The sequence below is a fragment of the Elephas maximus genome, chromosome 6, assembly GCF_024166365.1.
Source record: "Elephas maximus indicus isolate mEleMax1 chromosome 6, mEleMax1 primary haplotype, whole genome shotgun sequence".
Taxonomy (NCBI): Eukaryota; Metazoa; Chordata; class Mammalia; order Proboscidea; family Elephantidae; genus Elephas; species Elephas maximus.
Window position 1 is genome coordinate 45,946,188 of NC_064824.1, and position 27,331 is coordinate 45,973,518.

The 27,331-nt window shown below is 43.9% G+C and overlaps 1 protein-coding gene across 5 annotated transcripts in view; it reads left to right on the forward strand.

Moving 5' to 3' along the window:
• The first annotated feature begins 12,491 nt into the window (after positions 1-12,491).
• LYPD6B (LY6/PLAUR domain containing 6B) overlaps positions 12,492-27,331 on the forward strand; it is a 232,434-nt gene continuing 217,594 nt past the window's right edge. For 3 of the 5 annotated variants that reach the window (XM_049887167.1, XM_049887169.1, XM_049887171.1), the window contains exon 1: positions 12,492-12,583. The gene's annotated coding sequence lies outside the window, so the exon portion shown is untranslated. Of the gene's footprint in view, positions 12,584-12,734; positions 12,824-27,331 lie in introns of those variants that run through there. The other 2 variants (XM_049887168.1, XM_049887170.1) reach the window with 1 other exon arrangement.

The window sequence follows — 27,331 nt, forward strand, 5'->3', positions numbered from 1 at the left end:
ACCTCAAACGTGGTGGATAGATATTCAGGCTGAAGCCTGTTTATTTTAGATGGGACAGCAACCAAGAAACCAACCCAGTGCTGTCGAGTCGATTCCGACTCATAGCGACCCTATATGGGAAAGTGGTACTCTGCAACAACCAGGTCACAAAGCAAATTTCATTATCGGGGGGAAATGACCCCCACAAATCCCAGAACACAGCCTCTGCAATGCAGTAAAACTGCATTATACCCCGTGTGCCCTTGTTTCCTGCAAGTTTTTCTCGAGGTTTCCTATCCCATTGAGGTCTGAACTGTGCTGGGCTGTGCTGTAGAAGTGCAGAGCTGGAGCACCTGTGGGAGAAAGCGGAACTAAAGCTATCATCTGCAAAGGCAATTATCAGTGACGTATGTATTGGCAGGTTTAATTCTAGCATTTGTGACGGGTTACATCTTGTGATTTGTCTTATGTACATAATAAACTGACCAGAAGGAGGAGATGGCACTCGGGTGACACATGAGATGAAAATGTAGGCTCACTTGACAAAAGGCATCCTGAGCCATGGGAATTTTACTTTCCCCTGTTGGCATTTGGTGGCTCTTCATCCAGTCTGCAAAGAAATCATCCCGTCTCTGTGTAGTTAGCTTGGCTCAAGATAATAAAAAGCTTACAGGTATCCCTGTTGGAGGTCTTTCTCCTTGCAACGCCCTGGATGGCAAAGGCTTCCCTTCCCAACTACAAAAAGAGTTTCTGTTCAGGAGACCCAGGAGACCCTTCTTCCCTGTTTAAGCCAGTACCGGTTGCTGTCCAGTCAATTCCAACTCATGGCCACCCCTGTGTGTCAGAGTATAGTGTTTTCAGCAGTTGACTTTTTTCAGAAATAGATCACCAGGCCTTTCTTCTAAGGTGTATCTGGGTGAACTTGAACCTTCAGCCTTTTGTTTAGCAGCTGAGCATGTTAACTGTTTGCACCACCCAGGGACTTCTCTCCCTATTTAAACCAAACCAAACCCATTGCCATCGAGTCAATTCCAGCTCATAGCAACCCTATATGACAGAAGAGAACTGCTTCACAGAGTTTCCAAGGAGTGCCTGGTGGATTTGAGCTGCCAGCCTTTTTGTTAGCAGAGGCTTTCTTAACCACTACGCCACCAGGTCTCCTCTCCTTATTTAGCATCCTCTAAACTCTCACTGGAAACCCTGGTGGTACGGTGGTTAAGAGCTACGTCTGCTAACCACAAGGTTGGCAGTTCAGATCCACTAGGTGCTCCTTAGAAACTATGGGGCAGTGCTACTTTGTCCTATAGGGTTGCTATGAGTCAGAATCAACTTGACAGCAGTGGGTTTGGTTTTATTGGGGGCGGGGGGTTGAAACCCTCACCCAAGAGCCCTGGTAGTGCAGTGGTTAAAGCGTTAGGCTGCTAACCAAAAGGTCTGTGGTTCAAACCTACCAGCCACTTCACACTTCACAGGAGAAAGATAAGGCAGTATGTTTCCCTGAAGATTACAGCCTTGGAAACCCTGTGGGGCAGTCCTACTCTGTCCAGTAGGGTGTCTTATGAGTCAGAATCAACTCAGCAGCAATGAGTTTGGTTTCGATTTTGAAACCTTCACCCTTCTGCATGACCACATTGCATTCTAAAGAAAAAAATTACCTACAACAATATTTTTCGCCTTCAGGATGCATAAATGAAATTAGAGAAATTGACAAACTTGTTCCAGATGACATGTAACAGCATCAGAATTTTGTAACGCGCAGAAAGCTGCAGTAAGCAGTCAACTGATGCCGGAGATTATTCTGGCTGTGTGCTAGGCACCTTTAAGTGCTTTACATGTATTAATCCATTTAATCCTCCACATAACTCCATGAGGTAGGCACCATTATCTTCATTTTACAGGTGACGACACAGGCACAGAGAGGTTAAGGAACTTGCCCAAGGTCTCACAGCTAGGAAAAAGAGGAGCCAGGATTCCAACCCAGGCAGTTAGGTTCTAAGGTTTGGCCTCTTGACAGCTGGTAATACTGCCTCTCAGAACAGTGCATTTTTAAAGAAGTGATAACCAGGTTCAAAAATAATAATTTATATAACATTGTAATTTTTTGGTAAATTGCAAAGAATTTATACCTTTGGAACTTTTTTGTGTTTTCTCCTTTCATAAGAATGTGAGAATTCATTGTTATTTGAATTACATTAAGCAAGCAAATGTGTCTAGGAAAGAATCAAAATAATGATGAAGGGAGAATGCCTCACAGCAGGGGCGCCTGATTATACAGAGGAAGGTTGGGGATGGTGGTGGTTCAGCGGTAGAATTCTCGCCTTCCATACGGGACACCTGGTATGATTCCTAGCCAACACACTTCATGCCCAGCTACCCCCATCTGTCAGTGGAGGCTTGCGTGTTGCTATGTTGCTGAACAGGTTTCAGTCAAGCTTCCTAACTAAGAAAAACTAAGGAGAAAGGCCTGGTGAGAACCATAAAAAGCCAGCGAAAACCCTATGGATCACAGCCACCAATCATGGGGATGGTGAGAGACCTGCAGCGTTTTGCCGTTGTGCATGGAGCCGCCATGCTGGGGGCTGCCGGTGGCAGCCTGCAGCAGAGAAAGGCTGGATTTCAGCAGTGTGTAGCTTTTCTTATATTTCAATCACTTCTGCCATAGTTTTCTAGCTGTGTGTAGCAAGAATTTAACTTATCCATTTTTTAAAATTTCATCAGGATATTAATTATCTCTGGTTGAATTTTAAAATATTTCACCTATAATTCTTTGCTTATTAAACTAAAAATAAATCAGGACTCTTGCCCCCTCACAGCCTTGAAGCAGTCTGAGAGTGGAACTGGCTCTCAGTGAAGGTCTGAGTGGGCACTCGATCGGTTTCTCCTCATCCCTGGGTATTTGTAAGGCCTTGGAGGAGGCTGCTCAGCAAGCCTGCTAATAATTGGTGCCCTCTACCTTATCTCTAGGGAGTCCTGGTGGAGCAGTGGTTAAAGCACTTGACTACTAACTGAAAGTTTGGCAGTTTGAACCAACTGCTCTGTGGGAGAGAGACGTGGCAGCCTGCTTCTGTAAAGATGTACAATTTACAGCCCTGGAAAACTTATGGGGCAGTTCTACTCTGTTCTATAGGGTCGTTATGAGTTGACTCAAAGGCAATGGGTTAACCTTACTTCTTGTATTGTCACGATGATAAATAGGACCTCATTTTGGCCCTCTAGGTTTTAGAAAAAGTAAACACGCTAATCACACCACACATCCATATACAAGTCCAACTACAGGAAGGAATAGAAATAGCTGAAGTTGGGCTCCCATACAGGCTCACCCCTGCCTGTCCACAGACCCCAACCCCCTGCTCTGCAGGGCCCCCTTCTTGGACTGGAGGGCAACAGCAAACTCCCCGGAAGTCTGGCTTTCAGGTAAGGGTGGTTTTTGTTAGGTGCAGCTAAGTCGATTTCCATCCCATGAACTGCCTCATGGAGTTTTCTAGGCTCTTTACAAGAGCAGATCACCAGGTCCTTCTCCCGCAGAGTGGCTGCGTGGGTTTGAACTGCCAACCTTTTGGTCAGCAGCCGAGTGCTTAACCATTGTGCCACCAGGGTGCTCAGGCAAGGGTACTACTGAGTTAACTCCAAAATAAAAAGAACAAAATAAAAAGACTCGGGACTTGGATCCCACCCAGCTTCCCCATCGACCAGCTATGGGATCGCGGTCAAGTTGTTTAACCGAACCGAGCACCATCTCATTTACCTCATCTCCATACCTGAATTATGGAGATTTAGCCCACTGCCTTCCATTCTTTAGTTGTGAGGATCAGAAGAGAAATTCTGGGAAAGCATTTTATGAAGGCAGTACTTAAAAATAAGGGATTGCACTCAGTTATGACCAAAAACTTCCTAGGGGAAGGTATTTTAGTCTTGGACCCCAGCCATTGCCTACCTCCTATCATAAATGCATTCTTTTTGCAGCTCTCCATGTAAGGTTCTTGCTTTTCTTATTCTTCCTCTCTCTTTCCCCTCAGGGGAAAAACCCACTCTTAGATTATTTCATGGGTAGAGAAAAATGCCATCCCTAGGAATAAGTTCACTGAGGAGAGTTTCAGGCTGGTTTCTGTACCCTGTGCATCGTGGCTTTTCATACCAGAGTGCTCCTGTGAACGTTCTTCACTCAGAGTTCTTAAATCAAGTCCAGTCAGTTTCCCATAAATGGAGTTAGAGGCCTAATAATCACAGTTAATGCTGTAAGACTAAATCCCAACAGAATCTTTGTAGAAGCTTAACAAGTTCCCCTAAGTGAGATTAGTGATGCTCAAGGAGTCATTTAGTCGAGTTAGTACACAAAAGCACACTCGGTTTTTGCTAGCATCTGGAAACAAGGTGTCTCCTTCCTCTTCTGTAAAGTACTCTGGCTATTTGAAAATTCCCCTCCTAGTGCTTTCATGGGGTTCTCACTGTACAGGCTGGGTGTCTCCTCTGCACATGGGCCTCCTGCTCATAAACATGAGACAATTCTGTCTGTGGTCTCTGCCTTATACGCATTGTCTCATACAGCCACCTTAAACCCACGAGCAAATTGAAAGTCAAAGAGGTGAAGTAACTTGTCCAAGGCCATATTGTTAGTTTTGGCTCTAGAGCTCAGGTTCCTGTTACTACAGTCCTCCCCCTGCCCATCTCAAAGACAGCGTTTGGGAGCTGCTATCCAATGCCACCCACATGTTTCTCTAGGAGTCGTAAATAACTTTTTGTTGTTGTTCGCCCCAACTCAGGGCAACCCCATGCGCAAGGGAACAAAGTGCTGCCGGGGCCTGTGCCATCCCCGTGACTAGCTGGGGATTGGACCGTTGTGATCCATAAACTTTTCACTGGCTGATTTTCAGAAGTAGATCACCAGGCCTTTCTTTCTAGTCTGAGTCTAGAAGCACCGCTGAAATTTGTTCCCAGCAAAACACAAGCCTTCCCTGATAAACAAGTGTTGACTGCGCATGAGGTGCGTTGTCTGGGAATTGAACCTGGGTCTCCTACGTGGAAGGTGCGAATTCTACCCCTGAACTACTACTGCCCCTTGTAAATAATTAATTTTTCAAAGAAGTTTTACTTTACTGTATCAAGCAAATAAGTTTGGGGTTTGTTGAAGAAATAGAGCATGTACCGCCAATACTTAGAAGAGGAGAATACAAGGAGACATTCGTAATCATCTGGTCTACCCAGTGAGGTCAAATGACTCACCTCATGTCCTGCATTCTGTCTGTGGAGACAGCTCGAACCCAGAGTGCCTTGCTCTACTCAAGGGCTCTCTCTGCTCCACCACCCCTTAGCAGGCAGAGATCAAAGCTAGTCATAATAACTACAAGGCCATAGAAGCCTCTCTGATATTATGAGGTCAAGCACTGCTTGAGAGTAGTTGTATGGAAATGTTTGCCACAGCCATATTTGGGGTGCGTACTCTGTGCCAGGAACTGGGTGATGAAGAGTGGACTTCGGCATTTTAGAGAACTGGGCTCTCATAGTTCCCTTCCCAGCCTTCCCTTTATTAGTTGAATGCCTCAAAGGAGTGACCTAACCAAGTAAAGCACTTAGTACCATGCCTGGCTCACAATAATAGCTAGTCCTTACAATAAATTTATGAACGTGGTACTACTATTCTCCCTGTACACATGTGAAGAAACTGAGGCATGGAGAGGTTAAGTGAGCTGCCTGACATCACGTAGCTAGTAAGTGGTGGAGCTGGTTCCAGAGTCCACATCGTTTACTATAAGGCTAAACTGAACTTTCCTCACATCACACGGCTACTGAGTGGCGTAGAGAGATCTGAGCTCAAATCCTGTTCACTCCAAGGCCAGAGTTAATGCCTAGGTCTGAGCTGGTCCGTACAGGAGCAGCCTCTGCAAAAACATTAGCATTCATTCACATTCATTCTCTCAACAAATATTTGAGCACTTATATTCAGGAGCCCTGGTGGTGCAGTGGTTAAAGTGCTCGGCTGCTAACCAAAGTTTGGCAATTCGAACCTACCAGCCACTCTGCAGAAGAAAGATGTGGCAGTCTGCTTCTGTGAGGATTACAGCCTTGGAAACCCTGTGGGGTAATTCTACTTTGTCTTATAGCATTGGAATTGACTCAGTGGCAATGGGTTTGAATTTGACCTTGCACTCAGAATCGCTGGTGGTACAGTTAAAATGCTTGGTGCTAACTGAAATATTACAGTCTACCCAGAAGCATCTTGCAAGAAAGGCCTGGCAATCTACTGCTGAAAAATCAGCCATTGAAAAGCCTGTGGAGCATAGTTCTGCTTTGAAACACATGGGGTCACCACGAATCGGATTGACTCAAGGGCAACTGTTTTTTGTTTTTAACTTTGTACTCAGCATTGTTTTCAGTGCTAGCGAGAGGTGGTGAACAAAACAATACAGACAAACTGTAAATAAGTGAATACCATTTTCTAAAATTATTTAGTTCATTCAAGTGCTACAAAGAAAATTAACCAGGGTGCTGTGATAGTGACTTGGGTCTACTTTCAACTGAGTGGTCAGTGATGGCTTTTATTACCGACAAGAAGGAATAGAAAGTGCAAAGGCCCGAGGAAGGAATTTGCTTGGCGTCTTAGTGGTAATGGAGCTCTGATTTTATACAAAGACTTTTCTCCACACTGGTCTTTCAGTTCCTCATTTACCTAGTGTTACGGATTGAATTATGTCTCCTCAAAATATGTGTTGTAAATCCTAACCTCTGTGCCACTGGTTATAATCCCATTTGGGAATGGGTTGTCTTTGCTATGTTAATGAGGTAGGATTAGTGTAGGGTACATCTTTAGTCAATCTCTTTTAAGATACAGAAGAGATTAAACAAGCAAACTAAGAGAGAGATGGGGTAAGACAGATGCCAAGACACATGGTAAGCTCCAAGGAACCAGGAAGCAGAAGCATAAGAGAAAAGGACCTTCCTTCAGAGCTGACAGCGAAAGGCTTTCCCTAGAGCTGGTGCTCTGATTCAGAGTCTCCTAAACAGAAATACATTTCTGTTTGTTAAATACCACTTGTGGTATTTCTGTTATAGCAGCACTAGATAACTAAGATATCCAGCAAATTAAAAGTATGGTAACTAGGCTTGTGTTGCCTTTAAAAGTAAGAGGTAAATTTGGAATAATCCAGAACTTCTTCCCTAGATTTGGAAACACAACACCAAAAGCATTTGGGTATTTTCGTAGCCAGCAATTCTTTGAGTAGACCTATGAATTTGCAAGCCATGGTTCACTGGTTGCTCACACACAAATGCTCTGAAACCTGAGTAAGAGAGGGCATGTGTTTCCCCAGCTGATGTGTTCTAAACAGCTGAGCAAATACCCGGATCCACAGTCTCCAAGAGTGTAGAGAATAGTTCTGAGGGATAAATACAGAAAACACGTTTGCTGCCCACGCTGCGTCTTTTTTATAGTTTATTTCTCAGGAAAGTGGAGTTGCTGCCGTGTGCTACCTTGGCAATTCAGCTTGCTGGCCTGGTATGTGAGAAGTATGCCCAGCACGCTTTGGGCAGGTTATTTCAACTTTTTGCTACAACAGGACTCTCTGGTGAACTTCAAAACCCCACAGAAACACACGCATCCTTGCCTGCCCTTGGCAAGCTTGGAGAGAATTTCATCGGTCGATGAGAGATGATTCTGGACTTTGCCTGATAACTCTAGAGCTAATATTAGTGTCCCTGAAACGTAACTTTGATAACCTCTCCTGCTGCAGCTTCTGCCTGTCCTGTTCTTGCTTTCAGCCTCAGCTCTTGCCAAGATTTGCCAGAAAGAAATGTTTCCCACTGTGGGGCTCACACAGATAAGTGGCACCAGACTGAAGTCCCCTGTTCAATGTCTAATTAGCTTGTGGCTTTAGGAAGTGGGACAAAATGTCTACACTTTTGTAGGATGTAACTTCCTAGTGTTAGCTGAGTAGCCTCAGCTGTTCAAATAGTAAAGCTAGCTACAGTGAGATGTGTGTATGGGGGTACAGGAGTCAGGGACATTGGCCGGAGGTGTCAATAGTTTTGGCAAGAAGGCTCTAGACTTTTTTTGTTTTTTTAAAGATTTGAAAGGGTTAACACAGACTTCATTTAAAATTTAAAGGGCTAACAGGATTACATGTGCAGAGGGAGCTCCATATTTTATCTTCCATTTAAAAGAAGTCTGATTTTGCTTTTGGAGTACGCCTTATGTGAACCTGGGCTGTGGGAGGGAATAACATTTCTCTTTCTTGGTTCAGGTGGGACGAGGGCTTGTCGTAGAGGAAAGGGCGGCTCCTTGGCAGATGTGGAGTGGAACGTGTTTTCAGTCATCCTGACTTCTGGGATTATTCCTTACCTGTGAAATGAGAAAGCTGGATTAGATCAATTCGTTTCTTGGAATTGTCTGTAGATGAGAAACACCTGGAGTGCTTATTGAAAACCACTCTGCTGTACTGAATCAGAACGTTCAGGGAGGAGTAATCTGTGTATTTAACAGGTATCTCAGGTGATTCTCCTCTTCAAAAATGGGAGCGGTGGCCTGCATCATCTCTAACACATCTTCTGGTCCCAAAGCCCCTTGGCTAAGACTATAAAGCTCTGATTGCTAACTGTTCTTGGGACCCAAACCTCTTTCCAAATCTAAGGACAGCTGTGGATGCGCTCCTCAGGAAAAATGCTCATAAATACAGTGCTGGATCCAGTTTTCAGGGTCCGCGGACCTGATTAAGAAAACTTAGCCTAAGGTTGCAACGATGGTCAAACATCAAAGATCATGAAGATGGCACAGGACCAGGCAATGTTTCATTCTGTCATACATAAGGTTACCATGAGTTGGAGCTGGCAGCAACTAACGACGCAAACTCAAAGGTCAACTCTCAAAAGATATCCTTGGCATTTAGAGCAATGCTTGGCACAAAGTAGTGGCTCACTAAATGTTCATTATTATTCTTTTTATGTCTTCCAGATATCCCACTGTATACTAGTATCATCTTCACTTTATAGATGAGAAAACCAAGGCATAGAGATATTAATACACTTTGTAAGTGGTGGCTGGATTTGAACACAAGCAATCTGATTCCAGAGCCAATGAACTTAAATTATAGCCAGATATGAGACAACCTAGTTGAGCGGTCAATCCAACTTGCCTACCTGAATTCCTGGCTCTTTCTGACCCTAATATTTCTGGCCACTTCCTACACTTCTGCCATATTAGTTATAATTAGTTGAGTGGCTATTATATGCCAGGAACTGTCCTGGGCACTTTATATGCATATTGTCTGCCTGAAAAGTGTGCTCAGAAATTGAAAGAGTATTAATGTATAAATTGAATCCTAAGTAAAGGTCGGAAAAATTAGGACGGTAAACATATCCCAAGACTCAGACATTACTTTCTAGTTTATTGCCTCTTTGGATAATTTCTCTTTTCATTATACTATTAGCAAACTAGAGATACAGAAGTAACTGAAGGATTCCTAATGAAAATATCATTTTCCCAGGGACCAGCAAAGAACCGTAATGAACACAGTTATATGCAAGAATTAATTAGTTCATTCTAGGTTCATAGGAAGCCAATCTATTAATAGTTTAGTCCCTATTTCAGCACTTGAATGTGTGTCAAAGGAGTCCCTGCATGGTGCAAGCAGTTGACACACTTGGCTACTAACCAAAAGGTTGGAGGCTTAAGTTCAGCCAGAGATACCTTGGAAGAAAGACCTGGCTATCTATTTCTAAAAAACCAGCCATTGAAAACCCTGTGAAGTACAGTTCTATTCTGACACACATGGGGTTGCCATGAGTTGGGATAGCTATTAGTTGGGTCACCATAAGTTGGGGTTGACTCAAGGGCAACTGGTTAATGTCTATCAAGCATCAGCTAACCTCTTCCCATTTATGAAGCACACGCTTTTGTGCCAAAGCTCTGCTCAAGCACTTCACACCTCACTTCAGTATTAAACAAAACAAAACAAAACCCAGTGCCTTCGAGTCATTTCCGACTCATAGCGACCCTATACTAATACTTCAGTATTAGACCTCCACATTTCAGATACCCCTTCCAAACAAAGAACCTCAAGCAGAGATCTTGTCTAATTTCACCCCTGCACATCTTCCTATTGGGAAAAAAGCACAATTGAGGAGCATACCCAAGGCTACTCGGCAAGCCCAGGAGAGAGAGAACCCGAGCACCAGGCAGAATTTGTGCCTTCCTGACTATCTCAGGCCTCTCTGGGTGGCATCATTTGCCAGGCTGCCCCAGCCAAGATTTCACACACAGCGGGGAAGATACTAAATCACAGGGGATCACACGCTCCACTGACTGACACCAATGCAGAAGGGCTGGGCCTACTTTGAGTGGGTAGGGCCTGAAAGGGCTCCCACATGCAGCCTTACCTACTGGTGGAAGTGACTTTTGCAACCAGCAGGCACCACCACAGCCCCACCCTGCGACACCAGTCTCCCAACCCGTCCTAGTGGGAGCAGCAGCTGGGGTAGGGCACACCTAGATGGGGCATTGCCTGTAACTTTTTCCAGGTTGGCCTTGTCTAAGGTAGCGGGGAACAACAGATCTTAAACATCCATTTGTGGAGGACCCACGATGATGGGTCAGGGGTCCCAGGTCTTGAGAAGTGTTGAGGCTTATAGTGAGTGGGTGAGGGTAGGGGCGGCCGCATGGCCTTGACGTCACCTCCACAGAGAGTCTCCAAACTTGGCCTTTGAAGTTTAACACAGTCACAGAGATGTACTGAAAGAGCTAGAAGAAGAAATGTTCTCTATACAACTCTAAAGTTGTATGGTGTTTTCCAAAGCGCGCTCGGCACAGATTTCTTTAATGAGTTCAGAAATTACCCTCTGAGTAGTTCCATCACACATTGCCTCATGTGTACAGTGTATGTGTGTGTAAGGGCCATTAGATTGTTAAATGGAAACTTCAAACATATAATACACTTTGTTTCCTATTTTGGCATGTCTTCATTTTGGAAATTGTTAGGGGCCTCAATAAATGCAAGTGGCTCTGGTCACAGTTGACCTCTGAGAGCCCTGGAAAGAGCATGGGATTAGAGGTCTCAGTGGAGGACCAAACCCAAGACCCTCTGGAGAAATTCTCTCCCTAGTCAAGTCTTCCAGGTCACAGGCCCACCAGGCCAGTCCACTGTTTATATATGCAAACCTGGACCCCAGGCTCAGTTTGGCTTCCAGCTATGGGATCCTGGGTCAGTCGCCTGCCTTTCTACCTTGCCAGGCTTTCAGCATAGCATTCTACTTCAGAGTTCCCCTGAAGCTGTCTCAGGACAACTTCAGAAGCTAAAGATTTGCTCGATTGTTCATAATGGTTTGGTGGGATGTGGTCCTCTCACAAGCCCCACACCTCTGTGGTGATTGGTGGGGAGGTAAGCAGTACCAGAGAAGCCAGGCAGCTTGACTGGGCGCTGTCAGCTGATAAGATGGGAGTGATGCTGGAGCCACTCGGACCTGGACTCAGGAGACTGGGCTGCAGCTCTGGGGTCATCAAGTATTAATTAAGCATCTGTTTTGGTTGGGTTTGTTCAAGCCTTTAGTGATTCCACAGTGGACAGGCAGGGTCCTGCCCTCCTGGAGCTCACCATCTAGGGGGAGGACACCACCATCTAAAATTACGTATAGCTTACTGCCATGATATTAAAGCAGTGGTTAAGAGCTACAGGTGCTAATCAAAAGGTCCGTAGTTTGAGTCCACCAGCCCCTCCTTGCAAACCCTATGTGACAGTTCTATGCTCCCCTATAGGGTGGCTGTGAGTCAGAATGGACTCTACCCCAACGGGTTTGTTTTTTGTTTTTGCCATGGTTTAAGGACCCCTGGTGGCGCAGTGGTTAAAAAGCTTGGCTGCTGGCTGCTAACCAAAAAATCAGCAGTTCGATCCCACCAGCTGCTCCACAGAAGAAAGATGTGGCAGTCTGCTCCCATAAACATTCTGGCCTTGGAAACCCCATGGAGAAATTCTACTACGTCCTATAAGGTCACTAAGAGTCGGAATCAACCAGATGGCAACGGTTTTGATTTGGCCATGGTTTAAAAAAAGGGAGGAGTCATAAAAGGGTGAGCTGAGGTGGCGATAGTGCAGGATGGAGCAGAGGGCGGCCTTTCTGAGTTGTTCTTCCAGTTCTGTACTAACTTACTGCGACCTTGGCCCAGTCATTTTCACTCCGTTGTATGTGCATTCAACAAAGAAAGGAGTTGGACTCCCCTTCTTCGCGCTTGGCTCCCACTCACACTCTCTGTGTTCCGTTTCCTGAGAGGGCCAGCTAGGTGGGAACAGACCCGGCACTGGCTCCTCGCTGCCTGCCAAGAACCAACCGTCCCAGGTGTCACCTAACACTCGGCCGCCCCGGCCTCCCATCCACCCGCAGACGTTCCCTGCGGTTCCCCCGCGAAGCCGGAGTTGGGGTTGCTCTCTCTCAGGCGGGGCTCACCTGTCCCTCCCGGCCCCTTCCCGAGCGCCCCAGGGGACTCGGGGCGGGGAAGAGCCGCGCCCCGCCCCGCCCCGCGCGGCCGCAGCCAACGCCGGCCCCCCGGCGGGCGCGCTCGGAGCCGGAGCCGGAGCCGGGAGCCGGGCAAGGGCGCCGAGAGGCCCGGCGGGTGCGAGCAGCACAGGTGAGCGGGGCGAGCGCAGCGGTCCCGGGGTCCGGCCGGGCTGGCGGACCCTGAGCCCTGGCCGTGCGGGGCTGCTCAGGCTGCGGCGGGGCGGGCAGTGCGCTGCGCCCCCGCCTGGCGCGCAGGGGAGCGGGGCCGCGGCGCAGCCGAGGGTGCGGTGGCCGGCGGGGCGAGCAGCTGACACCCTGTAGGCAGCCTGGGTCTCTGGGTGCACCGAAAGGAGTGACCTCGGCGGCGCCGGTGCGGAGGAGAGAGGCTAGGGTGGTGGCGGGGATGGGGTGGGGGGCGGAACTGCTGGGGAGAGCGCGGGGCTGGCGCTGGGGGTCAAGGCGAGTGGAGGCACCCGGAGCTAGTCGCCCCCCACCCCCAACGTCCTTCAGCCGCACTTCACGTGGGGCCTTCGCCGGCGTCTGCTGCTCCGCTTGCCAGATTCTTTACTTTTGTTGTGGAATAACCGACCAACACATAGGCTAGTTACCTGCGGCTTCCAAAAAGCTGGGTCAGCGAGGCTGCTCTGACTGGAGGGACTTCCAAGGTTGCAGGTCTGTGTGCCCTGGGGCGTTGTGAGGGTGAAGGTGGAGGGGTGCTGCCCACCTTCCAGGACCGGGTCGTCAGTGATAAGGTGGAAAGGGTCTAAGCATGATGTTTAAATCTGGCTCTTCCAGTTACTAGCTGTGTGACCATGAGCAAGTTGCTTAACTTCTCTGAGCCTAAATTTCCTTAAAGGTAAAATGGGTGTTAATAGTCATTACAATAGCTGTAAATTATTTGACGTTCATAAAGTACGTAACACACTGTTGGGTAAAGGTTTTCTCGGTTTTTTCTTCTGTGTTAAAGTAACACGTTATGCTTCCCTGAAGTCCCCACAAATTTCTGAACAGAAGGGAGACCCAGGATGCTCAGGCTATCCTCCTTTAGAAATCAGTTGCCATCTAGTCACCTTGACTCATGGCGACCTCATGTGTGTCAGAGCAGAACTGTGCTCCACAGGGTTTTCACTGACTCATTTTTCAGAGGTGGATTGCCAGGCCTTTCTTCTCAGGTCCCTCTGGCTGGACTAGAACCTCCAGCCTTTTGGTTAGCAGACGATTGCATTAACCTTTTACACCACCCAGAGACGCCTGCCCTCCTTTAGCAGGAAAAAATTGGTGGTGGTGTGTGGGTTGGGATGGGAGTGGAGAGTGTTCTTCACCCCTCTGACTTGGTCATGGTCAACCCATCTCCAGGCAGACTCAGTGACACTGTCCTAGAGGCCAAGATTGAGAAGTGCCAGTGTGTAGGCCCTGCAGATCAAAGGGGCGTTATCAGCCTGCTCCCATCTTTATTGGCTGCATTTGTCAGAATTCTTTTCTTTGGGTTTGGTTTGGTCTCTTGAAAGTCTCCATATACAATATGGGAATTCGTTGGGTCACATAAATGCAAAGGCTGAGGGTTGTTAGCTTCAGGCATAGGTAGATCCAGGGGCTCACATGAGGTCTCTGGGGCTCATTCTCTCTCATATATATCTTGGCTCTTTTTCCTTGTGTTGACTGGTTCTTAGCATGGGGTGATAAATAGCACTGGCACCTTCAGGCTTATGTGCTCAGAGAGAGGGGGAGTGTTGGGAAGGGAGAGGGGGAGAGAGAAAGAGAAAAGAGATCTTTTTTTTCTATTTCCTCCATCCCTATAGGAAATCTTACCAATGGTACTGGACCCAAGGAGAACCAAGCCAAGTGGACAGGGAATTGGTGTCCATGGTAGTTGTGGGCGCGTTGCCCACCAGTGCCTGGGGATTAGGTCAGCCACTGTGATTGATACTCCCACCCAAGCTACAGGGGATGGAGGAGGGGCAGACAAAAATAAGACATGTCTATTGCACTAGCTCTGCCTTTGCTCCCCAGCGCCTGAGAGAAGTCAGCAGTGGAGTGTAGACAGCCTTGGTGCAATTTTCTGTCGTCAGTCACCTATTTTTCCAGGGCATGGAAGGCATCCTGTACGTGCCATCCTTTCATCCATTGTTTTGCTGTTTGTTCATTTATTCAACATTTAATGAATGCCCAATATATGTCAGTGCCTCTGCCAAGGGCTAAAGTGCTTGCTTTTGAGAAGCTCACAGTTTCGTTGGACAGGCAGATAACAGTGTCTGGGAGTGTTAAACTGTCTGTGGAGAGAGTGAAGACTCCCCAAAGGAAACTATAGTTGAGCTTCCTCTTGGAGATTAGTAGGGCCACTCAAGGAAAAAAAAGTGGAGGGACTTCCCAGGCCATGTGGTAGGGTATCAGTTAAGCTACTTTCTGCTATAAGTAACATTATTTAGGTTACTTTACTGTCTTACTGTAAGATACCTGGAGGTAGATAGTTCAAAGTGATCATAGTCTTAGGTTGTCTTATTGAAGATTCTCTCGGCTTTCCCGCCCCCGCAGGGTAACTAGAACTCCATCATGCCTTCCCATGACGACACCCAAAACAGAAAGGGAGGGAGAGGGCTTGCTTCTCTGTGTTTCTTTAGAAAATGAAGGAAAAATTTCCCAGAAACCCCCTGTGCCATTGGCTGGAATGGTCGCATGCCCAGCCCTAAACCAATCACTGGCAAAGGAGGAGAGGGCGGCTGCGATTGCTTTGACTAAACAATCTTCTGAAGCTGGGGGAGGGGCTCACTTTCCCTGAGTACATTGGTCTGAAAAAAATCGGAGATCTCTTAGGGAGAAAGAAAGTGAGACTGACTGTTGGTCTGTCAGGGTAGGCAGCCCACTACGTCTCCCACAGGTGACAGGCAATGAAAGGCACAGCACATATGGGAAATCAAGAGAAGTTCAGTATAACAGGAGCAGTATAGGGTATGGCCGAGGGAAGGCGACGCAGCAGCTGAGACTGGAGAAGCAGGTAGAGACAGGAGTCCTCTGTGTTAGATACTGCTCTGGCTATCACAAGAAATATAAGTCTTGGTCACATTCCTCAAAAAGCTTACACTCAAAACCTGGAACAGAAAACTTTTTTTTTTTCTGTTCCAACACCTCTGGGGCATATGACGTACTCCCATTAATCACAGCAATAGTGCCTCACTCTATGGTGATAATTCTCAAGGGTGGGGTGCGGTGGGGTGGGGTTCAGGGAGGTGCCACGTGTAGTTTGAAAACGCCTCTCAAATGGCTCTGCTGTGCTGCTACTCCCCACTGTTCCCCACTGTTCCTCCCCATTTCACTTTCTCTCATGCCTTCCTTTGAGAGCTCTTGCTCTAAATCATGTCTACAAACTAATAGGCTGGGGCTTGGTGAAGATGCATTTTGTGATAGATGCTAGACTAGAAAACAATTTTCTGGAAAAGAAGTCCCATGAGTGACTGCTTTAGTAGTTGTGTTTAGTGGGAAACCAGTTTCCACCATCTGCTGCCTTTAAACTGCTTAGCCTGTTTTCCTTTGAAGTGTGAGGGGAGTGCTGCTTTTCATTTCAGTTTGATATGGTGGACATTGGTGGACATTTAGAGTTAGGTTGGGTAATCAAGGGGTGGTACTTAACCATAATCCTTCTTCCACACTCTGTAGTAATCAGAAATATTGACAAACACATCTGGTCACACAAAAGGACAGATATTGTATGACCCCACTTATATAAAATAGGCAAATGTGTAGAGACCACAGCTTATTAGTAGTTGCCAGGGGTGGTAGGGAACGGGAAAAGGGGAGTCTTGGCTTAGGGAGGTACTGTGTTTCTGTTAATGGTGGTGGAATAATTTGGAAACAGTGGTGACGGTTCAGTTGCACAACATGATGAATGCAACTACTGTCGCTGCATTGCACTTCTGAAAAATGCTGAATTGGCAAGTGTTTTGTTACACATATTTTTACCACAATAAGACAATTAAAAAAAAAGACACCTGGGCACTGATCATGGAAGAAAGGAGGGAGTGGAGGGCAGCAGATTTTGCTGTTTCCAGTAGCAGTACTGCCACAGGTTGGGCAGGATCATTGGAGGTAGAGAGATGCCTTGGGCACACACTCATTCCGTAAGTATTTATTGAGCACCTAATGTGCGCTAGACAGTGTTCTAGATGCTGAGGATACAAGAGTACCCAAGAGAGACAAAGTCCCTGTTCTCAGGGAGCTTACAGTCTCCTGGGAAGAGACAGTTGTTTGTGTTTTGTCTGACCCGTCAGGTGGTGAGATGTGCTACATAGAAAAATAAAACAGGTTAAGAAAAGAGTGCAGTAGTTGGAGAGAAGCTGTGCATAATGCTGGAAATCTCCCAGAGAAATATGACCTGAGCCGGTGTGGTGCTGGGAAAAAAAGACAAATGTTCACTTGGAAGAAGAGGGTTAAATATTGAATAATTTGGTCTTAGGGGATTTCTTTCATGCAGAATTTCTTTGTTGGTGTGTCACACCTCACCTTGTTCCTAAACATGATTTACAATGACTTACAAAAGCATGGTGCCATGTGATGAGAAGAGAAGAAATATGAGCAAAGGAAAATAAGGGTCATTTCTTTCATCATTGTGTTCCAGAACTGTTTCGTTTAGGTAGCAGGTGAAGGAGGAAGTATGATGATTTAAACTGTGGTGGTTCGTGCTCAGGGTTTGTTTTTAAAAGTGAGAACATAAATGTAAGGCTGCAGAAAGTTAGCACTTTTTTTTGGTGTTGAAAGAACCAATTTTATTTGCTAGGTAAAGTGGTCTCTTTACTAAGGACTTATATGAAGTTTGTATCCTGAGTTCAAAGAAAACAATTAGTTCAAAGAAAACTAGCTGTTCTCTTTGAAAAATTCGTTATTGAGCCAGTGTAGAAATGCATGGAAGGTTAATAGAGACCAAAAGCCAAATTCCAGGGCCAAATAATATGGTACAAATGAAAATTGGGGAGAGATCATGTTTGGACCCATGCCTAGGTGGGCAGAATAGACAAATTCAAATAAAAATTTACAGCAGGGAAGTGTTAGCCGCAAGTAATTTTGATTACCTGTTTTTATTGGATTGCTTCTTTTCTTATTGTTGTGCTTTGAGAAGTCTTCACATACTCTGGATACAAGTCCACTGGAAATATGACATGTAAATAATTTCTCCGTCTGTGACCTATCTTTCTCAGAGCAAAGTTTTTTTAAAATTTCGACAGAGTCCAGTTAATCAATTTTTTTCTTTCATGGATCAAACCTTTGTGGTTGTATCTAAGAATTCTTTACCAAACTACAATCTCAAAAATTTTGTATGTTTTCTTCTGGAAGTTTTATGTCTTTTAGCTCTGTGATCAACTTTGGGTTAATTTTTATACAGGATGTGAAGAATGGGTGAAGAATCTTTTTTGTGTGGCCTGTGGTAGTCCAGTTGTTCCAGCACCATTTATTGATTTTCAGTGCTTTCCCCACTGAATTGTCTTGGCACCTTTATGAAAAATGTGAAGTGGCTGTAAATGTAAGAGTTATCCCTGGTCTCTCAGTTCTGTTCCGTTGATCTTTCTGCCTACGTGTTGCCACCTCCACACCTTAATTACTGTGACTTTATAGTAAGTTTTGTAAGTAGGTAGTATAAGTCCTTCAACTCTGTTCTTTTTTGAATTTGTTTTGGCTCTTTGAGTTCCTTTGCCTTTCCAAATAAATTGTAGAGTCAACTTGTTGATATTTACAGAAAAATCATGCTGGGATTTGGATTGGGATTACGTTGAATCTATAGATCACTGTGGAGAGAATTTGTATTTTACCAATATTGAGTCTTCTAATCCATGAATTAGGTATAAACCAAATACCAAACCCATTGCTGTAGAGACAATTCCAAATCATAGTGACCCTATAGGATAGAGTAAAACTGCCCCATAGGGTTTCCAAGGCTGTCAATTTTTACAGAAGCAGACTGCCACATCTTTCTCCCTTGGAGCAGCTGATGGGTTCGAACTGCTGACCTTTCAGGTAGCAGCCGAGCACTTAACATGATGCTACCAGGGCTCCTTAGAACAAGGCATATCTCTCCATTTATTTAGGTTTTTTTTTTACTTCATCAGCATTCTGCAGTTTTTAGGATCCAGATCTTGCCCAAGTATTTCATTTTTGGATGTGTTATTGTTACTAGTAGATAGAAATACAACTAATACACACGTATTTTTTTTTTCCTGGTGCTATTGTAAATGGTACTTTTTTTTTTTTTAATTTGTAGTAACAACTGTTGACTACCTGTTGTCATCGAGTCGAGTCCGACTCATAGAACTGTTCATTGCTTGTATGTAAATATATACAGTGGATTTGTGTATGTAGACATTGTATTCTGTGACCTTCCTAATGTCACTTTTTTTGTAGCTTTTTGGGATTTTCTTCATAGAGATGGTTTTATCTCTTCCTTTCCAACCTGGATGCCTTTTATTCCTTCTTCTTGCCTTATTGCACTGGCTAAGAATTCCAGTACAATATTGAATGGATTGGTGAAAGAGGACATCCTTGATTTGTTTCTTAGTTGGGAAAACATTCAGCCTTTTGCTCTTTAAGTATTGTTAACTCAGGTTTTCTTTGTTCATTTTTGGTAGCTTACTCTTATATTACTAGTTCACTTCTGGGTTTATATTATGGATGAATGTTGAATTTTCTCCACCTATTTATAGGATCATATGACTTTTCTTCTTTCACATATGTTAATATGGTGTATTAAACTGTTTGATTTTTAAATGTTGAACCAACCTTCCATTCCAGGAATAAACTCTACCTGGTTGTAATGTAGTTTTGGAAAAGACTATGTAGAACTTACATTATTTCTTCCCTCAGTGTTTGGTAGAATTTACTACAGAGACCATCTCCTGAAGTTTTCTTTGTTAAAAGTGTTTTAACTACAAATTTAATTTCTTTAATATATACAGGCTGTTCAGGTTACTGATTTCTTCTTGGTAGTTTGTGCCTTTCAGAGAGGATTGGCACATTTTGCCTAAGTTGTTGATTTTATGGCATAGAGTTATTTGTTGTGTTTTTATTAATCTATTTAATGTCTGTGGGGTCTGTAGTGATATTCCCTCTTTCATTCCTCATCAGGCATTTAGCTATCTTTTATAGTGATTAAAAATAAGAAAAAAATAATCTTTATTTTTTCCATTTCCAGAACTCTTCATTGGTACAGATCCAAATTTATGTCTGGCATCATATCCCTTCTGCCTGAAGAGCTTCATTTAACATTTCTTGTAGTGTAGGTCTTCGGGCAGTGAATTCTTTCATTTTTTCTTTGTCTCAGACAATCTTTATTTCTCCTTTATTTTTGAAAGATAATTTACTGGGTGGAGAATTCTGGGTTGACCTTTTTTTTTTTTTTTTCTTTCAACACTTCCAAGATTCCATTTCATTGTCTTCTGGCTTGCACGCCTTCTGCCAAGAAGTTTTATGTAATTTATATCTTTGTCCTTTGTATTTAATGCTGCTTTCTTTCTCTCACTGCCTTCAACGTTTTCTTTTTGTATTTGATTTTCAGCTATTTGAATATGATATATATGCCTGGGAGGGAGGTGTGTGTGCATGTGTGCACATGTGTGCCTGTATGCATGCTTGGTTTTTCCTGCTTCATGGTATTAAATTTCTTAGATCTGTTATCAATTTTGGAAAAGGCTCAGGCATGATTTCTTCAAATATTTCTTCTGTCCTATTCTCTCTCTCCTCATTCTAAAATTCCAATTACACCTAGGTTAGAACTTTTGGTATTGTTCTACCACTCTTGTGTGCTGTCTACTAGTTTTATTTCTTCTCTGTCTTTACTTTTGTTTTAGTTTGGATAATTTCTGTCGACCTATTTTCAGATTCACTGATTCTTTCCTTGGCTATGTCAAGTCTGCAGATGAGCCTGTCGAAAACATTCTTTATCTTTGTTACTGTGTTTGCTTTTTAAGCATATTAATTTGATTCTTCTAGCTATTATCTATTAAAATTAACCATCTGATCTTTCATGTTGTCCACTCTGTCCATTAGAGTCCTTTAAATATTAATCATAGTTATTTGATAGTTTCAACAGTGTCTCATACCTGTGTTTGCTTCTGTTAATTGCTTTGTTTCTTGGTGTTTTTTTTTTTTTTTTTTTTTAATGCCTTGTACTGTTTTCTTGAGATCTGAATATCTTGTGTAGGACACTAGAGATTGAGAAAAATAGTTTTTACTTCCAGTTTTTATGACTGGAAATCAAGGACGGATTAACCGGTAAGCACAGTTTGCACTGGTTTATAGTAAGCAAGGTATGCTTGGGATTAGTTGTATTTATTTACTAATCTGTAGTAAGTAAACACAATTAATCCTGTGTGTACCTTGCTTATTGGGTAATCTGTCCGTGCTGGAAATGAATAGACGGTTAGTGTGGGGCTTGATCAGTCTAGTCGGGAGCTGGACTGGGTTTGAGGTTTGTTATTGCTACAGTTATTCCCAAAGCACCACAGCTTCAAATTCCACTAGTGATACAATGTATAAAGGGTTGGGGCTGGTTTGCCTGACTGCTTTTCTCAGTCTCTGCTCCACTGGCAGCATTAGGTCTTCCCTTTTCACTCTGCCTGTCTGCATGCTCTTGCAATTCTCCCATTGTTACTTTTACTGATGCTTGTTAGCCAGTGTCCAGGTGCCTCTTCTCTAGATTAGCAAGTGCTTGTGTCTTGTCTTTTTCTGCAGGCTGTTTCTCCTTAGATTTTGGACTAGTTTGTTTCCCTGCAACCTCAGCTGTCTAATGGGCTCAATAAAGTTATAAATTCACAGCTTATCGGGCTTTTTGTTATATGAGAGTGTTGCTCTTTTCAGGTTTCTATATCCTAAGTAGAAACCAGAAGCCCTGATTTCATATATTTTAGCTCATTTTATGATCTTCCTGTAAACTTCTGGTGCTGTTTTTCTTCCATCCATGCTTTGTAAAATGTCATTTAAACATTGCATGCATCTAAATTGGTGGTTCCCTATCCTTACCTGGAGAGGTTTAAAAAATCTCCAACAAATCCTGGGCCTTAGTGTTGCAGTTGATATGTGATGGCGTCCAGGCATGGATGGGTATCTTTTAAAAGCACCACAGTTGAGAAACCCTAATCTAAATATCACTTAAACCTTTCCTTTCATAGAGGTGCTGCTCCAGTATAAATGGCCAAATGAAATTGCAGGCTGTATACAACTGCTCTAGTGTCTTAATGGAGTTGTTTCCCTCCTGATTTTGCCTTTGATGGTAGTGAATTTCTTGTGATCTACACTGATGGTCTCATAGAATGGGAAGGAAAAACAGAGTTCTTCTCATACTTTATATGAGTGCCCTCCATTATGTAATCTATGTTTTGAGTGTAGCTTGAACTCTCTCTAGGGTGGGAAATTCCCTGCCATTCAAAATGATATACCCCATCATTGGACAATGTCACTTGTTAGAGGTGTTTACTTTCCATTGAGTTGAAATGTGTCCCTCTGTAATCTACCAGTTTGCCTAGCTCAGTGCCTTTCAAACTTTTGGAAAAAATACATTTGCATCATGACTCATTACACACACACACACACACACACACACACACACACACACACACACACACACACACCATTTCCAGTCGGGAGGAATCCATGTATGGCCCACTTCCTGGCTCTATTTGTTGTGTCTGGTTTAGCTCCCATGTTCATCTTCAATATGACTCCTCCTTTGCCTTGGCTGCAAAGACTATTCAGCATTGTCCTTAACGATAGACGCTTATGACATGGAACTGACAAGGAGAGGAACGTTATCCAACTCCAAATCTGAGTTACCAAGAAGGCTTTGGGGAGGCTGCTTCTTCTGTTTAATTTTATATTCACCTTTCTTTGTAGAGGATTCTGCATCCATTTCAAGCTTGTCATTTCAAAGGATTAACTATGATTGTATATAAAGTTATACCGTGTGCTTACTGTAATCTTTCCAGAAAAGAATGAAAGTAGTATTAACAAACTCAATTAAGTAGGTACACACCTTAAAAAAGTTCTTATGAGTCAATTCAGACTTGTGTGTTTCATGTGTTTCCATTTCTGCTTTGCTATTTAAAAAGAAACCCTTTGTTCTAGCTTTATTCTATAGTATTTATTATTACTATTAAAATAACATCAGATTACTTTTTGTCATTCCACTGGTAAAATGGAATGCAAACCTTATGGTCTTGCGCTACAAAATAGAATGAATTGTCCCCACAAACCTTTCAAGTTTAATTAAGTTTTAAACAAATATGAAGTTCTGGTTTCCTTTTTTTTTATTACAGTGCATTTTTTCTTTTGATTATGTGAGGGGGCGAGATAAGGATGCAGAAATGTTTTCTGGTTCACGTTGTTTACTGCATATGATACAGCAGCCAATTCAATCAAAAGGGAAATAAGAAAATAACTACTCTATTAGTGCCTTGTAAGCAGTTTGTAAAGTCCCCTCCAGTCCCTGTGATTAAATGCTGGCTTCTCGCCTTGCAAGCTTCTAAAGTGAAATTAAAAAGTGGAGCAAGCAGCATTTTAAAACCAAACACAAATACTATGTAGGGACAACCCCAGCAAATTGAGGAAGTCCAGCATTGCAGGCAGGTATTTGATTCAATGCTGTAAGAAATGCAACAGAAGAGGAAAGGGTGTGGGGAAGGGGCCTTTGAGAAAGTTCCAGGTCATTGCAGAGTTTCTGAGGACTTGACCGTGTTGGGGGTCGGTTGGGATGGTGGTTATAGTTGAGCTTTCCCTATTATGTGGGATAAGTGCATAAGTAAGGTTATTGTTACCAAGTTACTGTTTGCCCCAGTATAAGCCTGAGAGTGGCCCCGGCACATGCTAGTGGGGAGGGAAGGGCTGGAGGGCCATCCTAGAAAAGGGGGTAGCGCTGCATAGAGGAAAGAGCATTTGGGCTGGCAGTTAGGGACCTGAGTCCTGCTCTTGGGCCTCCCACTGCCTGTCTGTGTGACCTTGGACAGTTTACTTTACCTCTCTGAACTGGTGTCCACATCTGCAAAATTCAGGGTTAGACTAAATAGCAAATTCCTGAGCCTCTACAAACCATTTCAGAGGCTGTTACTATACCAACAATTGGGGCTCCTGGCTCTGAGCCTCAAAAGAGAGCAGCCTCAGTTTCATCTCCCATGTTTATGCTTCTTTGGGCTTGTGTTTGAGCAGAAAGGTCACCAGAAAGTGTTTGAAAACCACCAGATGGCTCGATTTCAAAGATCTCTTCTGGTTCTTATATTCCAGCTGTCTAGAACTTACATACCTAGTATAAGCTAAATGTGAGAGAGATCAAGGAACACTCATTATTCCCGGGGCTCTTCTGGTCATGCATAACACCAGGCACATGCTTTCAGCAACAGAAACACCACTTGGGTAATGAGTGTGAAGCTGTCAGTGGGGGAAAGAGTCTGTGTTTATAAGATTTCAGCCTCTACTCCAAGAACAACCCTTATTGGATATAAACAAAAAAATATAGTTTCCCTTTTTCTTCAAGATTGGGGTCTGGCGATGTTGTAGATGGCTCCAGGAGACATGCTATTTTGAGGGTAGCCATAACCTCCATCTCGTGGCCCCCCATCAGCTCTCCACAGGTGGTGCCTGGTCACTGAGCCCTGAACCTTGAATGTGTGTCTTTGAGGTTAGGGCAATAATAACCACTTGTCAGCTGCAAGTTGGGATTCTGAGAGTTGGGCCTCTCCCAGGAGACACTAAAACCAAAAAACCAAATCCAGTGCTGTCGAGTCAATTCCAACTCATAGTGACTCTATAGGACAGAGTAGAACGGCCCCATAGAGTTGCCAAGGAGTGCCTGGCAGATTTGAACTGGCAGCCCTTTGGTTAGCAGCTGTAGCACTTATCCACTATGCCACCAGGGTTTCCAGGAGACACTAGCTCTTGTTAAATAAGCCTTTTCTATTCCATGTCAAGTCATCACCCATCTGTTCCCTGTCTTGGGAATCTTTTCCTTTCACTCCTTAATGATGTGCCTTCCTCTGCCACAAACTTCATCTCTTCTGGAATCACAGTGCAAGTATTTTTGTGTTGCCAGGAGTGAAAATTTAGGGAGTATGCCTTGAATTTCCCCTGCTATTTCCAGCAAATGTAGTGCCTTTTGTTACTGGTCCTAAGGTGCTCTCCTAACACATAGGCCTGTGAGGAAAGGTTTGGCAGAGAAAACTGTTGTGAAAGAACTATTTTAATTGAAGAATATGTAGCTGGAGACCCAGAGGTGTTGAGCTGCTTAATTAACATTTATTAAAAATGAAGCCTTGTTATTTAAAAATGAAATTTTAAATCTCTTGCCTCCATATTAATTTCTCCATCATGCTGTTGTTGCTTTCACATGCTTTTTAATTTAGCAAACTTTTGTTAAGTCCCCACGATGACACTAGGCACTTTGCTAGATACTGGCTGACGAAGATGAATTAGACACAGGCTTTTTCCTCAAGGGGCTCATGGCCAGGCACAGGAAAGAGTGAAGCAGACAGTAGCAGCCGACTTGGTCAGTGCTCCTTAGAGATGGTGCTGGGAGCTGGGGGAAACATTCTGGACTAACAGCCCCACATACTTGGTTGAGGATAATTCCTGTAGGGGGTGCTCCTGGGCCCGTGTCCTAAAGGACGACTTGGAGGAGGCCTGGAAAGGAGTTGTTAGTTGCCATTGAATTGGCTCCTACTCATGATGATCTTAATGTAAACAGAGCAAAATGTTGCCCACTCCTGTGCCATCCTCATGATCATCTTATGTTTGAGTCCGTTTTTGTGGCTTTTGTGTCAATCCATCTTATGCGTATGAGGCGACTCTCATTTTTGCCGACCTTCTTCTTTACCAAACATTACGTCCTTTTCTAGCAATTAGTCTTTCCCGATGATGTGTCCAAAGTGAGCTAGCCAAAGTCTCACCATCCTTGCTTCTAAGCAACTTTCTGGTTGTATTTCTTAGACTGATTTGTCTTTTCTTTTAGCAGTCCATGGTATATTCAATATTCTTCACCAACACCACAGTTTGAACATACCAATTAGTCTGTCTTCCTTTTTCATTATTCTCACTTTCAGCTGCATAGGAGACAATTGAAAAGGCCATGGCTTGGGTCAGATGGAAAAGAGGGGGAGGGCATTTCAGGTAGAGGGTACAGCGGGTGTAAAGGCATGAGAGAATTGGTGGGTTTGGTAAAATGTAGGGTGGGGCGGGGTGAGGAGGGGTTAACAGGAACTTAGTCTAGGCTGTGACGAGCCTTGAATACTATACTAACATGCTTGGTAGTTTGGATTTCACCCTGAGAGAATGGGAACCTACAGCAAAATTTTATGTCGGGTGGGCTAGGAGTTTGGGATTTTAAAAGTTAGGTATCTAGGGCAAAGCAGTTTCGCGTTGAAGTTATGAGCGAGGGCCCTAGATCCAGTTGCTTGGGGTTGAATTCCAGCTTTACCACCTTCCAGCTGTGAGCGAGTTTCTTAACTTTTGTCTCTGCTGCCTCATCTTTAAAATATGGATAAAAATCATACCTATCTTGTAGGGTTGTTGTTAGCCAAAAAACCAAACTCATTGCTGTTCAGTCAATTATGACTCATAGCAACCCTATAGGACAGATTAAAACTGCTTCATAGAATTTCCAAGGAGCGGCTGGTGGATTCAAACTGCCGACCTTTTGGTTAGCAGCTGAGTGCTTAACCACTGTACCACTGGGCTTCTAGGTTGTTAGGAATAATTAAATAAATTCACCTATAGCTCTTATAACCACAGGCATGTGGTAAGTACTTATTAAAATTTAATCATTATTTTTTGGGGGGTGCTGTTGTTGCTACGTGTCTTCTAGTCTGTTCTGACTCACAGCAACCCTGTGTACAATAAAACAAAACACTGCCCAGTCCTTCGTCATCCTCACAATCATTGTTATGCCTGAGCCCAGTGTTAGAGCCACTGTGTCAGTCCATCTCGTTGAGGGTCTTCCTTTTTTTTTTTTTTTTTTTGCCGACCCTGTACTTTACCAAGCATGATGTCCTTCTCCAGGGACTGGTCCCTCCTGATAACATGTGCAAAGTATGTGAGATGAAGTCTCCTCATCCTTGCTTCTAAGGAGCATTCTGGTTGTGCTTCTTCCAAGATGCCAAAAAACCCATTACCATTGAGTTGATTCCGACTCATAGCGACCCTATGGGACTGAGTAGAACTGCCCTACAAGGTCTCCAAGGAGTGCCTGGTTGATTTGAACAGCTGACCTTTTTTTTTAGCAGCCGAATTCTTAACCACTACACCACCAGGGTTTCCTCTTCCAAGATAGATTTATTCATTCTTCTGGCAGTCCATGGTATAGGCAATATTCTTTACCAACACTGTAATTCAAAGACATCAGTTCTTCTTTGGCCTTTATTCATTGTCCAGCTTTCACATGTATAGGAGGCTACTGAAAACACCATGGCTTGGGTCAGGTGCACCTTATTTCTTAAAGTGACATCTTTCCTTTTTAAGACTTTAAAGAGGTCTTTTGCAACAGATTTGCCCAAATGCAGTGCATTGTTTGATTCCTTGACTGCTGCTTCCATGGCCATTGATTGTGGATACAAGTAAAATGAAATCCGTGACAACTTCAACCTTTTCTCCGTTTGTCATGATGTCGCTTATTGGCCCAGTTGTGAGAATTTTTGTTTTCTTCGTGTTGAAGTATAATCCATACTGAAGGCTGTAGCCTTTGAACTTCATCAATAAGTGCTTCAAGTCCTCTTCACTTTCAGCAAGCAATGTTGTGTCATCTGCATATCACAGGTTGTTAATGAGTCTTCCTCCAATCCTGATGCCACGTTCTTCTTCATGTAGTCCAGCTTCTCGGATTATTTTGCTCAGGATACAGATTGAATAAGTGTGGTGAAAGGAT